This window comes from Sorex araneus, chromosome 3, assembly GCF_027595985.1.
Source record: "Sorex araneus isolate mSorAra2 chromosome 3, mSorAra2.pri, whole genome shotgun sequence".
In the NCBI taxonomy this organism is placed as follows: Eukaryota; Metazoa; Chordata; class Mammalia; order Eulipotyphla; family Soricidae; genus Sorex; species Sorex araneus.
The window spans coordinates 220,720,121-220,736,146 of record NC_073304.1 but is presented as its reverse complement, the minus strand read 5'-3'; positions in this window follow the sequence as shown (position 1 = coordinate 220,736,146).

The following is a 16,026-nucleotide window of genomic DNA, read 5'->3' as shown; positions in this document are numbered from 1 at the left end:
CAGCCCGCATGCCCTCTAAGTGGTGCCAGAACTAAGGGCAAGAGGAACAGAGGTGTGTGGCCTGGAAAAGACAAGGCAGCTGCGGAATAGGTAAGGAAGTCTGGGGCGGGACAGTTATTGCTGAGTAAGGGGGGACAATGGAGCAACAATTAAGTAATCAAAAACTGTTTGCACAGATGCTTGCTTTCATGATTCAAAGTGGAGGTTTAAAGTAAAATAAAGTCAGATTGTAAAATTTTTGCAGCATGTACATTCTGTTTCTCCTTGGTTTCCTAGCCAAGGAATTCTAAATGAGCCAACTCGGAAACAAGAGCTTGGATCAAGATCTCCAGCAGCATTTTAATAATTGTGGTCCTGATAAAACTCCAGTAGATAATTTTGCTCTCTGGACATTTATTATGGAAGGGATCTGCTTCCAGGAAGAAAAATGTGTTCCAGAACAAAAAAGGGAGAAAATAGAAACTAAGGAGGAGCCAGAACAAGGGACAGTCCTTCGGGTCCTCCCACTTCCACAGCTCCTATAGTAGCTGTTTTAGAAGAAGAAAGTACTAACAATCTTATAGCAGATCTGTTACAAAAATTAACTGTTGTTCCTATTAAACAGGATGAGAATGCTATTCGGGTATCCCAAAGAGGAATCAAAAGAGCTATGCTAGGAGTATCACGTCTCACTCAAGTGAGAGAAGGAATCTGGAGTTCAGACCTCCGTCAACGGTCAAGAATCAGGGACGATGTCTCATTTGCCAAGGCATCAAAAATCAGATGGGCCGGACATGTAATGCGATTCAGAGACTGGTCTAGAATTGTTACCGACTGGATTCCACGGGACATCAGAAGACCCCGTGCCGCCCACCAATGAGATGTTCAGACTTCTTCATCAAAACCCTGAATGAACAGTTTGAGGCTCTTCCTGTTCCTGGAGCTAGCAGATGTCATTGGGCTACACTAGAATGCGACAGGGACAAATGGAAATGTTACTGGTGCCCACTAGAGCAAATAGAAGGTCAATGGGATGACAAGTGATACAAGTGATATTCCTATTAAGACTCAAGAAGGAAATACTCAGCTTCTTCCTCCATATTCTGGGAGGCAATCTGTGTGGGAGGAAGCGATTGCAAAGGCTACAGCAGCAGGAGAGGATGTCAGGGAATTTACTCTATATCCTGTCAGACTGAATGTGCAAGGAAACCGTGTGCATAATAGTCTTACCCTCAAGGAAATTAAATGGGTGTGGTTTGGGTCGCACCCTCCCTGGATTTTCCCCCACGGTCACTGTCGAGTGAGCAGACCCAGTAGTTTGGCTTTCTGATACACCTGTCTGAATTGAGCAGTGGCCACTTAATAAAGAAAATCTCGCTGCTGCAGAATAGTTCAAGGACAATTATATTTGGGACATATCGTGCCTTCTAATTCTCCCTGGAACTCACCAATTTTTGTAATAAAAAAGAAATCTGGTAAGTGGAGGAGGCGACGAGATCTTAGAGCAGCTGATGACATAGGCAGACTATGGGAGCTCTGCAGCTGGCCTGCCAAGTCCTGTTGCTATTCCTGGTCTGTATTACAAAGTTGTTTTGGATTTAAAAGATTGCTTTTTTACTACACCTTTGCAAGAAAAATATTGTTGTTGCTTTGCCTTTTGTGTTCCTGACATTAATTTACAAAACCTTATGAACATTATTATTGGGTTGTTTTACCCCAAGGAATGAAAACAGCCCCACTTTGTGTCAAAAGTTTGTAGCTAAAGCTATTCAGCCTATAAGAAAATTATATGAGCGTGTCATTATATTACATGATATGAATGATATATGTGTATATATATATATATATATATATATATATATATATATTTGCTTTTTGGGTCAAACCCGGCGATGCACAGGGGTTACTCCTGGCTCATGCACTCAGGGAATTACTCCTGACGGTGCTCGGGGGATCCTATGGGATGCTGGGAATCAAACCTGGGTTGGCTGCGTGCCAGGCAAACACCCTACCCGCTGTGCTGTCACTCCAGCTCCCTGAATGTTATTCTTATGGCTGCCAGAATTGAAGATTTAATAAAAGAAGCATATGTGGCATTACAAGATAATCTTAAGAAATGGGGACTTGTAATAGCACCAGATAAAATCCAATGGAAAGCCCCATATGAATATTTCAGCTATAGGTTATTACAAAACCGAATTGTGCCACAAAAAGTGCAAATTTGGAGAGATTGTTTGAAAACTTTAAATAATTATTAAAAATCACTTGGAGATATTAATTGGATTCTACCTGATTTAAAATTAACTACTGGGAAATTAAAACCTCTCTTTGATATGTTAAAAGGAGATGCTGATCCTTTATCCCCCAGGGAGTTAACTCCAGAAGCTTCCTTGGCATTAGAAGCAGTAGAGGAGTATCTTCAAGCGGCTCAGCAAAAATACTTGAATTATAATCATCATTATCCTGGTGATAGATTGTTACAACTTGCCTTAAAGACATCTTTTATCTTTCCCCATGTTGTTAAAGACTTCTATTGCAGGGGCCTTAACTGTATTTACTGAGGGCACCTCTAAAGGATTTGCTAGTATAGTGTGAAAGATACACTTCAGTTGTTTTCTATTTCTATTGCATCTGCACAGCAGTGAATTATATGCTATTTGGAAAACTTTGCAATTATGGAAAGACACTTTGAATATATATATATATTTTTTTGCTTTTTGGGTCACACCCAGCGATGCTCAGGGGTTACTCCTGGCTTTGCACTCAGGAATTACTCCTGGCGGTGCTTGGGGGACCATATGGGATGCCGGGGATCGAACCCGGGTCGGCCGCGTGCAAGGCAAACGCCCTACCCGCTGTGCTATCTCTCCGGCCCCAAGACACTTTGAATATTTTTATGGATAGCTACTATATAGCAAAAAATTTGCCAGCAGTAGAAACAGGCATTTTGTCTCAAATGAGTACCTCTCCCATTGTTACTTTGTTTATTAATAATCAGCAATGCTTGCAAGCCCGGACCTCTAGGGTGTATATAGGACATATCAGAGACGTGTGGTGTCTATATAGGACATATCAGAGCCCATTCAGAGTTACCAGGTCCTTTATCTGAAGGCAATGAGCAAGCAGACCTTGCTCTTAGATATCATACTATTCTTACACCTGAACTGTCACTGTCATCCTGTTGCTCATAGATTTGCTCGAGTGGGCACCAGTAACATCTCCATTGTGAGACTTGTTGTTACTGTTTTTGGCATATCAAATATGCCACGGGTAGCTTGCCAGGCTCTGCCATGTGGGCGAGATACACTTGGTAGCTTGCCAGGTTCTCCGAGAGGGGCAGAGGAATCGAACCCATGTTGGCCACATGCTAAGCAAACGCCCTAGCTGCTAGGCTATCACTCCAGCCCAGGCTATCGCTACACCTGAACAGTCAAATAAATTACATCCTCAAAATGCAAAAGCCTTTCAATATCAATTTGGACTTACTAGAAAGGCAAAAATTGTTAAAAATTGCCCTGCCTGTGCACGTCATTTCAGAATAGTTTCTGATGGGGTTAATCCAAGAGGACTCCTTCCTAATGAATTATGGCAAATGGATGTTACTCATGATCCTTAATTTGCAAAATTGAAATTTATTTATGTTTCTGAGGACACATATTTAGGTCTGATCTTTGAAACGTTACAAACTGACGAGGCCTTTAATAATGTATCATGTCATTGTTTTAGTCAATTTTTTCAATTTGGTATTCCAGAATCCTGTAAGACTGGTAATGGCCAGGATATACTGGTAACGCATTTTATACTGGTAGCACATTTAAAAACTTTTGCGTTCACTGTGGGGCCTCTAACACCATGTCCTCCGGTGATGGTTCCTATTGCTCCTCATCAATCTGAGTTGAGATCTCCAGTGATGACAGGATCTCCTGGGATCTGAAGGACTCTCGTGCACGGAGGACCTGTGGAGCCTTGATGGACTGTCGTGCTGAGAGGGGCTGTGAAGACCTGATGGACTGTCGTGACTGGGGGGGAGTCTGTGGTGTCGGGGTGTCATGTAGAGATTTGCTGGTCTGTCGTGCCAGGGGGACAAGTGGTGTTGGGGGGCGCTGAGATGCCTGAGTCTTCCGTGCTCCCTGGGACTTCATGGCTGCCTTGGTCTCCTTGGCTGCTTTCTCCTCAGGAGTCAGTTCTGCTGTTTTCACTACTCCGACCTCCCTGAGCTCCCTGGAACAAGAAGAATACAGTCAGCTCTCGCAATGGACGTCCCCCCTCTGCACCTCTTCCTGACTTCAATTTGGTATTGGACCTGTCCCATCATTTACCCTTGGTTTCTGTTGAAAGTCTCATCCTCATCAGAGGAATCTTTGTCGTGTAGCTTCCGTGCCATGTTTTTCTGACGTGTGGCATTGAGTGGCTGATACATGTCCCTCAACCACAGGGGCCACCTTCGCCAGAAAAAGTCCTCCTGGAAAAGGCAAGGGGAGCTCGTGATCCTGTACCCCGGCCCACTCCTGTCCTGCCTCAGTGCCCCTCCCTCCCATTGCTTACCTGAGGCTCATGTTCCACTAAACTTCTCCTACGAAACAATAATCCAAAGAAGATCCTTGGAGGAAAATACGGACACACATCATTCATCATTCGCCCATTTCCCATGCTTCCTAGGATGGAGGTCTCTGGTCTTGTTAGGATAACTACATCGGTACCTTGGTCTGGAGCCATAATGAGTCAAACCACTATGACCTGACACCTTGACAAAGTTTCCATGCATACCTGTGGCAGTTTTTAGACATTTTTTGGGTCCTTCCAAAGGGACCACACAGTCTCTCAAGAGACCATTACATGTAGCCTGGCTAGAAAAACAGGAATTATATGTAGTTGTGCTAACCACCATGGCCCCAGCAAATGCCCTGTGCAATGAACAAACTGCCCACCACACTGAGAGAAAGCACTAGAGTCTGTTCAGAAGCCTTTCCACTGGTTGCCTCTGGATTTAGTCTCTCAAGCACCCTTTACCGGAAGTTGGGTTGGGGGAGATGATTCTATCGTCCCAGCTGCTTTATCCCAGATGCTGAACTAGAGTTAATGCCTGTGTGCAGTTAGCCAAGCTCTTTAGCACACTAGCTTTCATCCTGCAGACAATCGCCAGTGAGCAAAGAAGCCACAGGTATCAGCATCAAAGGCAGGAACCACACTGAGGCACGGCGATGGGTTTTGAGTGTGAACAGAGGAGAGAGCAGTCTCGCGCTTTACAGGCAGTGCGTGTGTACAGAGCAAGAGGGCGCTGAGTGGAGGCAAGAAATGCAGCTCCCAGTTCAAGGACTCTGGTTATCAATGGAGAGGCCCCAAGGGACAGGGACCATGCTCTTTCCCACTCACCAGCAGTGCACCCCCAAGGGCAAGGTAGTTTCCATTTTCCCTCGGTTCTTTCTTATAAGAGTTAGAGACAGAGGTTGTGGGATGTGCCTCAATGGTAAAGTACTTGGCTTCCATGTGTGAGGCCCTGGGTTCAATTCCTGGCACCACACTGAGCGCTGAGGCTAGAGTAGTCCCAAGCTACTGGAAAGAGAGTTAAAAGGGCCTTTTGGGAGTGAGCCTCCAACTTTGGTCTCTGGCACCATATGGCCTCCCTGAGCACAGGTGGGCTGTGATCCCTGAGAGCAGAGCCACCCCACATGGGGGACTGAGCAGCCTGGCCTTATGGGGCCCTAAGACACTAATGCTCAACTCAGGCCAGGTCACAGGGCCAAGTAGCACACGGAAGGGCTCCAGAGTCCCTAAGCACGGCTGGGAAGGACACTCCAAGGTAAATGAAAGATTGACAGACTAATATTTACCTGGATCTTCCATCTTTACACTCCTCTGGTCTATGAGAATAAATCTGTTTAAAAAAATATGATCATGATTATCGCGGTGACCAATCTCTATACAACCTTCTTAATTCCATTGATTTTGCTGTACCTACTCACTGATGTCACTTTTTTTTTTTGCTTTTTTGGGTCACACCTGGCGATGCACAAGGGTCACTCCTGGCTCTGCACTCAGGAATCACCCCTGGCGGTGCTCAGGGGACCATATGGGATGCTGGGAATCGAACCCGGGTCGGCCGCGTGCAAGGCAAATGCCCTACCCGCTGTGCTATCACTCCAGCCCCTGATGTCACTTTTTGAGAACAGGAATTTTCTCCTGATTAATAGTCCCTGGACTCTCCTACAGCACATGACTTAAGGGGCACAGTTAGGAATACAGCTTAGTGACTGTTTTAGATAAATTCAGCACATTAATCCAGATTTAAAATAAAAAACTGAGGTAGGAAACAAAGTATCTGCCAATACCCAAACACAGAAAGATTCTTTTTAACAGTGTTTTCTAAACAATGTCAAGAACCAGTCTGATGCCTTTCCCATTACCACTATTCATCCCCAGTGAGGAGTCCTCCTCAATGCAACGAGCAGAGTCGAGTCTTACAGGAGACAAAACTTGGTTGCAATTGCAATGTTTCCTCCCCAAACAAACCAAATCCAATAAAGCTTCTATGATATATGTCGATTCCTGGAGCTATAAATATCATACAGTGGATGGGGCACTTGCCTTGAACGTGGTTGACCCAGATTCGATCCCAGGACCCCAGATAGTTCCCTGAACCCTATTGGGAGTGATCCCTGAGAGCAGAGCCAGGAATAAGCCCTGAGCACAGATAGCCCCCAATAAATAAATAAATAAATAAATATGTCAACTCTTTGAGCGACTTTGACTGAAATTTCAATACTTTAAACATTTCCGTGTTTTTGTCCTTAAGGAGATAAAATGGAACAGTGGAATAAGGAGCACGGGCTGCTTTGCATGTGACCCTCATGTTTGAAAGTGGGATGATGGGGCTGGGGAGGTAGCTCAGTGGGAGAATGCCTGCCTTGCATGCAGGAGACGTGGGCTGGGTAGCCAGCATGACAAGAACAGCAAGAATGGAGGGATGCTAATGCTGCCCTTAGAGGACTGCGAGGATTAAACCAGACAACATATAGGAAACGCCTTGTACTGTGGTTGGCATAAATCAGTGCTGCTTGCTGGTGATGTCACAGACGAGCAGCTTACACATATCAAAGGCTCAGAGAGCTCTTCCTCAGCACCGTCACTTCTAATTTATTCTAATTCTTTGTTGGTTGTTGTGGTGGTGCCAGGGATCGAACCCAGGGCCTCACACACGCAAGACAAGTGCAACACCACAAACCTAGATCCCGAACCCCTTCAATCACATTTTGCTGTTGGTTTTTTTTTAAGGCTCTACCTGGCAGTTGGTACTTGTGGGGGCTACTTCTGGAGTGGTACTCAGGGACCAGGTAGCACTATGGCTAGCACCTGGGGTTCCCATGTGCAAAGTGAGTTGAAGTTTTAGTCTTTTGAATTATCTCCCTGGCCCTTAAATCACTTATTTAATGTGCCTGCTGGGAAAAGTCAGTGGTGTGTAATTGAACAGTAGACAGATGTAGCTGAGCTCCTTGGAGTAACTACTGCACGCCTGCCATGATCAGAGTAGCCCAATGAGGGCTCAGGCTGCAGTATGTGTATGTTTGGTTTGGGACCCACCCAGCATATGCAGGAACAACTTGATTTCCTCTTTGGGAGGAGCTCCTGATGGCCCTGGTGGGTCTGCGGGACCATGTAGTGCTGAGGATAGAATCCAGGTCTCCGTCATGCAAAGTATGGAAACTAGCCCTCGGAGCTATCACCCCTGTCTTAGCTGCAGTTTTAACTTCATCTACCAGGACGGACCTTAAACCTAAAGAGGGCTACTGCACTGATCAGCAGGACAACAAAACCTTTATCTTTCAGTCCCAGGAGGGTGGTGACTCTCCATTTTGATCCATCCAGTCAACAAGGAAAGTAATCAGTAGAAGAATGTCAGTGAGTGGTGAGTACATCAAACCACTGACATTCTTTTGAATTTAAAAGAGGAAAAAAAGTTTATATTGGGACCAGAGAGTGAGAGAGCTGATGGTCAGAGTGCATGCTTTGCATGCAGAAGGTCCATGCTGGATCCCTAGCTCTGCAAGGTGCCCTGAGCACCACCAGAAGTGACACTCCCCCCACCCGCCCCCCACACTGAGCTGGGGGGCAGGACCTGAACATTGCAGGGTGTAGTCCGCAAACAGCACACAGGGGGTTCATCTTTTTGTTTCATCTGTATCCTTCTTATCTTCAAAGTTATCTAAGAGCTTGTTATTTTGGTTTCACTTCCACAGTGACCTCCCAGGAGTCAGGTTTCTTCACAAGCCCTGGGATCATCTTTGCAATATGAGAAGCAAGCACACCTCATTACTCAAGATTGAAGAGGAAAATCAAGTGTCATAGGAGGAAAAGGGGCTTCTATTTTCCATTTGTAGCCCCTGAATCTATTATAAGACAGATTAAATCCTGGAAGTCTGAATGAACTGTTCTTACCTCAATGAGACAGAAAATTATAATCAATATCATCACGAGTACAGTCACAGATATTGCCAAGAATAATTTGTTATTATAGCCATATCCTGGAACTTCTTTTGTGAGCTGAAAGAAAAAGAACAGTTATTTTTATGCATTATTTTTTGGGGGCCACACCCAGTGATGATCAGGGGTTACTCCTGGCTCTGCACTTCGAAATCACTCCTGGAGGACCAAAAGGGATGCTGGGGATAGGATTTGGGGTGTTGGCATGCAAGGCAAGTGCCTAACCCACTGTACTATTGCCCCAGCACCCAAGAACAATTAGACAAAAAAATGGGAAGGATTCTTAAGCACATTAGAAAGAATGGCTAACTATTCTTATACAGTCTAAAATCCCATTCTCTCAAATGAGTGGACTATAGGCTTTTGTTTGATATGTTTTGGGGTTGTTTTGTTTTTGTTTTCAGCCCATACCCAGGGTCCTCAGAGCTACTGCTGGCTCAGTGCTCAGGGGCACTCGTGTTGAACTTTCTCCTTGGCCCCAATATGTTCTTACAGAGCACACCAGATACGTTACACCATCTTGTCTGTAGCCTTTCCTTCTACAATTTATTTATCTGGTGTGTTAGGTCCTCTCTTACCTCTCCTAGGAACAGTGCTACCTTTCTATAAATGAGCACAGGGACCATCATTATTGTAGTCAAAATTGTGTGGCCACAAAAAAGAGAGCGAGCAAGTAAAAGAGGGAGAGCCAAGAGACCCTGGTCTTCCTGCTCGTGTTCTTTCATGGCATGGCCTGAGAGCCCCAGAAGCCCCTGAGCCTGGTCACTGTGATATACAGTTACAGAGCTTTCCTGATTGTGAGCCAGTTTCAGCCATACAGTGCTCCAACACCCGACCCTCCACCAGTGTACATTACCCCCCAACAACATCCCCGTATCCCTCCTGCCACCTCCCCCCGCCCTCAACCCACCTCTCTCTCTCTCTCTTTCTCTCTCTCTCTCTCCTCTCTGTCCCTCTCTTTCACCTTTTATTTCCGCCTCTCTTTCCTCTCTTTCCTTCTTCCCTCTCCCTTCTCTCTAACTGTCTCCTCTCTCCTCTCACTCCACACCCTCCTGTTGGACATTATGGTTTGCAATGCAGATACTGAGAGGTCATCATGTTTGATCCTTTACCCACTTTCAGCACACGACTCCCATCCAGAGGGATCCCTTCCAACTATCATTGTTATCGTGATCCCTTCTCTATCCCAGCTGCCCTCTCTCCCAGCCCTTGAGGCAGGCTTTCAACTGTGGACCATTCATCCTGGTCATTGTTTCTAAATGTCCTTGGGTGTTAATCTCATACTAAGATTTAATTTATTTTTTAACATCCCATAAATGAGTGCAATCATTCTGTTTGTCCTTCTTCTGACTTATTTCACTTATGAGACTCTATGAAAAAAAATCTGTCCTCACCTCACTTTCCTCTGGCTGTTTCTGTTCATCCTGGCCTTCGGTATTGTCACTGATGAAGTTCTCAGTCTTCCACTGGTCCGTATCCCATTCTGGCTTGGGAACCTTTCCTTCCTCCTGCTCACTGAGACGCTTCATCAGGAGGCCGGTTTCAGAGAGGAGCGTGGCACATGCCAGCTTCAACTGAGGCTCAGAGCAGTCCGTTTTTAGAGTCCGCATCATGTGAGCAATGAGCTTCCTCACGTTGTTGTTGGGGATAAGGGACCGCAGCTGCTGGATGTATTCCATCTCCAGTTGTTCTCTTGGGTCTGGTCTTTGTGTGGCAGAGACGATGTCTGTGGCCACGTTGTGATATTCCCACTGCATCTCGCTGGACTGCTTGACAGTCGGCGTGAGGTTGTCCACCATCGGGGCTTCCATCTCATGGGAGGTGCCTTTGCTACCGACAGTTTTCTCTGGCACCGTGATGCCTCTGGTGTTTGTCCCATTTGCAGCATGCGTGCTTTCTGCAGTCCTTTTTCCTGCAGATGAGTGTGAAGGTTGAAAGGACTGGAGCAGAGGTTTGTCCTGATCTCTCCAAGACAGAGACTCCTCTCTTGGCGGGGACTTGATGAGGCTCTTCACTGCAGCGAAAGGAGGCCGCTTGGCGTCTCGCACCGGCCTCTCCGGTGCTGATTCCTTCGTCTCTGTATTCGATCTGGCTTTGGCCCTTCTGCGTCCCAGGTGAGAGTAAGATTTCTGAAAATTATAATTTGTTCCATTGTGTGGGATGGGCCTGGGAAACTTCATGTTCCGAACCCTGGCATCTGCGTCTTCTAAAACGCGGAGAATGTCCCTTAGGTCTTTGGGGTTCTCGGGTGGGACTTTAGGAGTGGCGGCAGATGGGCTGCCCATGGAGAATTCTTTCAGGGGCATGGAGAACACCGCCTTGTGCTCCTGGATGGAGGAGGCCTCTTCATTGAAGGAGTTTTCCACCCATTTCCTGGGCCTCCCTGCCAAGGGAAGCTCTTTCGGTTCTCTTGGGGCCGGCTGCATGAGCCTTATTTTTTGGGCAATGTTCCCCGTCGCGGGCAGAGCCTCCCCTTTCCTTAGGCTGTGCTGATTGCCCCCTTCTTTGAAGCGCCTCTTCTGGAGGCCCCCGGGGTTCTTGATCGTGCTGCTCATCTGCAGTGGTTGCCTCTCCCCCTCCTCCACCTTTCCTAAGTGCTTTCTCTTTGGCCAGACAGTTTTCAATTTCTTCGGAAAGATTTGATGTTTCAGTTTGGGCCCGAAAAGTATGGAACTGACCAGCGTGGCAGTTTTCTCTCTCTTTCTAGCTTTGTGAACTTTTGCTTGAGTTCCTACATTTATCAAGCTTTCCAGAAAATGGAGACTTTTCGACTTATTGTATGTTGTATTGTTGGATTCGAGCTGTAGAGACATCGGAATTGTGCTATTCTTCAAATGTTCCAGAGGATTTGCTCCATCTTGCATATCTGAAAAAAGGAGCTTAACGAAGGATAACAATGTTGATTCAAAATCTCCTATGTTCCCATCCAGGAGAAAAGGCACTACGTAATTTAGCCCAGTAATGGTATCACTCTCATCATTCACGTCTAGCTGCTCGTTCACTAAAAGGGACATGCTGTTTCTCTCTGGCGAGGTGTTCTCCGATTCAATGGTTAGCTCGGTGCTGGTTGTCATCTTTCGGGCCTGTAAAACCTTCATGAAGTCCCCTTTGGTGTTGCTTATGGACTCTTCCTCATCTGTCAAAAAGAAAGAGCTTGCTTGTCATCATGAAAGATGACTGGGGAGAATTTTGGGAGCATCGACAGACAGAAATCCCAGGCAAGCAAATAAGTAATCAGTAAATGAATGCCATATGGTGGGACGGGGAACAGGGAAACCCTAAATTTACACCTATGATTGACAAAAGGCTGGCTGGAGCGATAGCACTGCGGTTTGGCATTCGCCTTTCACGTGGATGACCCGAGTTCGATTCCTTCGCCTCTCTCGGAGTGCCCGGCAAGCTACCGAGAGTATCGAGCCCTCGAGGTAGAGCCTGGCAAGCTACCCGTGCGTATTGGATATGCCAAAAACAGTAACAATAAGTCTCTCAATGAGAGACGTTACTGGTGCCCGCTCGAACAAATCGATGAGCAATGGGATGACAGTGACAGTGATTGACAAAAGGAGAAATGAAGTGGTCATCACTATTTATTCAGAATAAATAAGGCATGAAGCTCAGTACATGTCAGTATCACTGTCATCCCATTGTTCATCTATTTACTCGAACAGGCACCAATAAGGTCTCCATTCCTCAAAGCCCAGAGATTTTGCAGCCTCTCCTTACTCATCTTTCCCAATGACTAGAGACTCTTTCAGGGTCAGGAGAATGAAACCTATCATTACTGCTTTTGGCATATTGAATACACCACAGGTAGCTTGCCAGGCTCTGCCCATGTGAGTGGGATTGTCTCAGTAGTTTGCCGGGCTCTCAGAGAGGTATATGTATATGTGTGTGTGTGTGTGTATATATATATATACATATATACATATATGTATATATATTACTCTATATGTCACTGTCACTGTCATCCCGTTGCTCATCGATTTGCTCAAGCGGGCACCAGTAATGTCTCTCATTGAGAGACTTATTGTTACTGTTTTTGGCATATCCAATACGCATGGGTAGCTTGCCAGGCTCTGCCGTGAGGGCTCGATACTCTCAGTAGCTTGCCAGGCTCTCTGAGAGGGGCGGAGGAATTGAATTTGGGTCAGCTGCGTGAAAGGTGAATGACCAACCACTGTGCTATCGCTCCGGCCGCTCTACATGTATGTTATGTATATATATATATATATATATATATATACATACATACATACATACATATATACATATATATACTAATTTAATAGCTATAGATAAATTCACTCAGTACATGTATTTAGGATTATTCCACTGGAGGGCAGAGTGACAGTAGAGTAGATAAAGTACTTGTCTTCTACGCAGCCAACCTGGGTCTGATCCCCAGCACCCCATAGGGTCCCTCAAGCCTTACCAGGCCTGACCCCTGAACACAAAGTCAGGAGTAAACTTTGAGCACCTCTGAGTATGCCCCCAAACAAGCAAACACATAAACAATAATAATATGATTATTCCACTGGTCCCCAAGGACCAAATTCCTAGTATTCAAGACAAATATTTGCTGCCCAGTTAGACTCTTTACAGATCAACAATGACTTCTGTTTTATTTTTTGGCCATTCCCAGCCATGCTCAGGGGTTACTCCTGGTTCTGCTTCAGAATTCTAGCAATTATGATTTCTAGGAATTCAGAATTGAAGTATGTTGAGTTATGAATTCAACATAATCTGGTTCCAACTGTATTCTGTGAATCTGAAAGTATTTCAGATCATTAAAAACTAACTAACCTTGGGTCTGTGATTCAGCCACAGGACAGGATTGATGCACAGCTGACTTAAATAACATGCATCTTAGAGATAAGTGACCTTCCTCTATGATTAAGGAGGAGTGTTTTAGATAGAGAAAAATTAAGATTAAAATTGAGCAAGTTCCAAATTCTGATTTAAAGTCTACACTTTTTGAGTAAAATATACCTTTCTTAATGTCTACCTGCTCTTCATGCTTATTGGTTTATATAAACACTGAACTAATTTAATAATTTATTCTTTGTGCTGATAGTTTTACTCTTTTAATAACACAATTTAACACTAAGGTCCATGTTAGAATCTATCTTATAACTGTTACAAGCTAATTGAAAAATATTAATGCCATCAATCACTATTAACATTTGAAAACTTTTCATAATGTATCATTGGGATGGCTATGAGATTAGTTCCTGGTATGTCAAACAAATCACATGTATTTGGATCTTCTTTAGGTTTATCAGAGAAACTATTTAATAAAGTTTGCAAACATAATAATGCAGCTATTAGATAATTCAACCCTGAGTTAGAGAAGCATAAGAATAAGCCCAAGAACAACCTCAAATGTATGATCATCTAATCTTTGATAAGGGAGCAAGAAATGTGAAGTGGAGCAAGGAAAGCCTCTTTAACAAATGGTGCTGGCATACCTGGGCAACCACATGCAAAAAAATGGGCTTAGACCTCGACCTGACACCAGGCACAAAAATCAGATCAAAATGGATTAAAGATCTCAACATCAGACCACAGTCCATAAGGTACATCGAAGACAAGGTCGGCAAAACCCTCCACGATATTGAAGCTAAAGGTATCTTCAAAGATGACATGCAACTAACCAACCAAGTGGAAACAGAGATAAACAAATGGGACTATATTAAACTAAGAAGCTTCTGCACCGCAAAAGATACCATGACCAAAATACAAAGACAATCTACAGAATGGGAAAGGATATTCACCCAATACCCATCCGATAAGGGGTTGATATCAAGGGTATATAAAGCACTGGTTGAACTCTACAAGAAGAAAACATCCAACCCCATCAGAAAATGGGACGAAGAAATAAACAGAAACTTTCCCAAGGAAGAGATACGAATGGCCAAAGGGCACATGAAAAAGTGCTCTACATCACTAATCATCACGGAGATGCAGACCAAAACAACCATGAGATACCACCTCACACCATAGAGAATGGCACACATCCAAAAGAACAAAAGCAACCACTGCTGGAGAGGATGTGGGGAAAAAGGGACCCTTCTACACTTCTAGTGGGAATGCCGACTGGTTCAGCCCCTTTGGAAAACAAAATGGACGCTTCTCAAACAACTAGAAATTGAGCTTCCATTTGATCCAGCAATACCACTTCTGGGAATATATCCTGGACAAACAAAAAATATATAGTCAAAATGACATCTGCACTTATATGTTCATCGCAGCACTGCTTACAATAGCAAGAATCTGGAAAAAACCTGAGTGCCCTAGAACAGATGACTGGTTAAAGAAACTTTGGTACAGCTATACAATGAAATATTATGCAGCTGTTAGAAAAGGTGAAGTCATGAACTTTGCATATAAGTGGAACAACATGGAAAGTATCATGCTAAGTGAAATGAGTCAGAAAGAGAGGGACAGACATAGTAAGACTGCACTCATCTGTGGAATATAAAATAACAGAGTAGGAGACTAACACCCAAGAATAGTAGTATATAATACCAAGGTTGGCTCCATGGCTTGGAAGCTGGCCTCACATGCTGGGGGAAAGGCGGCCCGGATAGAGAAGGGAACACCAAGTAAAATGTGGTTGGACATCCGGCGCGGGAAGGGAGATGCATGCAGAAAGTAGAATAGAGACTGAACACGATGGCCACTCAATACCCCTATCACAAACCACAACATCCAAAAGGAGAGAGAGGACAAAATGGAATACCCTGCCACAGAGGCGGGATGCGGTGGGGAGGACGGGATTGGAGAGTTGGAGGGATACTGGGTTCATTGGTGGTGGAGAATGGACACTGGTGAAGGGATGGGTTCTCAAACATTGTATGAGGGAAACACAAGCACAAAAATGGGTAAATTTGTAACTATACCCTCACAGTGACTCACAAATTAAAAAAATAAACATATTAAAAAAAGAAGAAGTTTAAAAGGAAGCCTCCAATTCAACCCGTGGTTCTCCAGTAGATGGAGGACAATTTAATTAGTGGAAATCTAGTTCAGTTTGGTGAAATCCAAGAAGACACAAGTTGCCCTGTTTGCTAATAGAACAGCTTATCTCTTCCAGGGTGGTTGAGAGAATGATATCAGATAGGTCAGGTGAAAAAATGCGTCATTGCAGCAATAGATACAGATATAATATAAAATTTTCTCCGTAATTTCTAAGCCTTTTTGTTCAGGATGAAGAGACTTTCACAGAATCCTCATTGAAAGTATGAGTTAAGTTAGTGAGGCATTAACATGCAAGGTATGAATGTGTTCAAAATTGGGGGCATGTAAAGCTAACCTAAGAGAAGGTACTGAAAAGATTGTTTAACAAGAAAGGCAGGTGCATGCCGGAGGCAAGGATATTATATGATAAGCAGGGATGACCCAGAAATGCTCAAAATCTATAATCCTAGATAAGAAAGGTGGCTGTGCAATCAGGACCAAGAGGTTACGGATGGCTCTGGGAAACCACGATTCCTAAGAGAAATCCAAAAATGTGGAAAAATATGGCCTTTTTAGTCGAATTCTGATGGGTATTCTTAAATGTGTCTT